The following is a 1505-nucleotide window of genomic DNA, read 5'->3' as shown; positions in this document are numbered from 1 at the left end:
ACAAGCTGTAGGGTTGTTTCCAACTGACTTGGCTGAACACGCAGAGGGGCTTTCTCAGGCATCAGGACGTGCCCACCAAGTGTGGCGGGAGACCTACATTCATGGACTTCTCGGGTGCCAGATACGAATGTGCTTTGGAGACAGGAAGCTGGAGCCATATTCCTTTCTTGTCCTTTCACAGGGACCTCTATGCCTCCAAGGAATCTCAAGTGTTCTCGCTCATGTCCTGCACCCAACTCTGCTTGGGCGAGTCCTTTGTTTTCAATTTCGAGATCTCTCACACCTTGCCAGTTGCTCAGTCACCTCCTCCAGTCAAGTTTCAAGATAGATTCTAAGTGTATTTCTGATCCATTGTCTATACCACCAGCAGTGCCATCTTGGAAAGCCCAAACCTGGCCTGTGTGTTTCCCATGGTCCTGATCCGGTTGCTTCCAGTTGAAAGCTTCTAAGCTGCTTGTCCCAGTGAACCAGGCTGTGGGGGTCTACCCTGGGCACATTTTCTCCTCTTCACCACGAGACCCGTTCCTCAGCTTTGCAGGGTTACCTGTTCCACAGAGCAGGTGCACGCCTAGAAAGGGCATGATAAGGGCTGTTTCNAAAAAAAAAAATATATATATATATATATATATATATATATATATTGGCTGCCTCTTAGTTGTTAATTGACTTTCTAAAATTCCTGAGACTAAACTGTGCAGGAGCGATTTCCAGCAGACTAGCTTTAGAGTTGGGAGTTCTTGTCCCATTTATCCATCTTTCCTCTATGGCTTTCCTTATAATTAACTTATTTAAAATGTGTAATCCCCTTATTTCCAGAGTAGAATCTGAGGCTCCTCTCTGCTCCCGCCCAGATGTCTGGGGATCTGTGGAGCATTGCTGTCCTCAAGGCCCCTAAACCGCAGAAGTGTTAGGTTTCTTTTTTTTTTTTTTTTCCTTTTTGTCTTTTTTCGTGACCAGCAACAGATCGCAACCCTTGGCGTCGCGCCTGCACCTCACTCAGCCAGTGAGCGGGAACCGGTCTGCATGTGGGATCCGAACCCTCGGCGGGAGCGCCGCCGCACTCCCAAGCGGCGCACTGTAGCAGTGCACCACTGGGCCGGCCCAAGAAGAAAAGCTTCCCTGACAGGGAATTGAACCTGGGCCGCGGCGGTGAGAGCACCAAATCCTAACCACTAGACCACCAGGGAGCTAGGTTTCTGATTTTTTAAAATCTCCTGAGAAACATGCATTGTCTGTCATGAAATAGTACAATGCTACTCCAATAAGTTCGTGGAAAAATTGAATTAAAAGATAATGTAAATTCTTCTGTGAACGGGCCGTCCCGGTGGCGCACTGCTACAGTGCGCCACTTGGGTGCGTGGTAGCGCTCCCGCCGAGGGTTCGGATCCCACATACAGACCGGTTCCCGCTCACTGGCTGAGTGAGGTGCAGGCGCGACGCCAAGGGTTGCGATCTGTTGCTGGTCACGAAAAAAGACAAAAAGGAAAAAAAAAATCTCAGGCACT

General features: G+C 49.1%; 1 non-coding gene across 1 annotated transcript; it reads right to left on the bottom strand.

Annotated features, from left to right (window-relative positions):
- Positions 1-1115: 1115 nt before the first annotated feature.
- On the bottom strand, positions 1116-1187 carry TRNAE-CUC. The gene has a single exon. It is a non-coding gene; the product is annotated as a tRNA-Glu (tRNA).
- Between the last annotated feature and the right edge of the window lie 318 nt (positions 1188-1505).

Source organism: Galeopterus variegatus, unplaced genomic scaffold, assembly GCF_000696425.1.
Source record: "Galeopterus variegatus unplaced genomic scaffold, G_variegatus-3.0.2 Scaffold13174, whole genome shotgun sequence".
NCBI lineage: Eukaryota > Metazoa > Chordata > Mammalia > Dermoptera > Cynocephalidae > Galeopterus > Galeopterus variegatus.
Note: the sequence above shows the minus strand (reverse complement) of the source record. Positions and strands in the feature narration are given on the sequence as shown.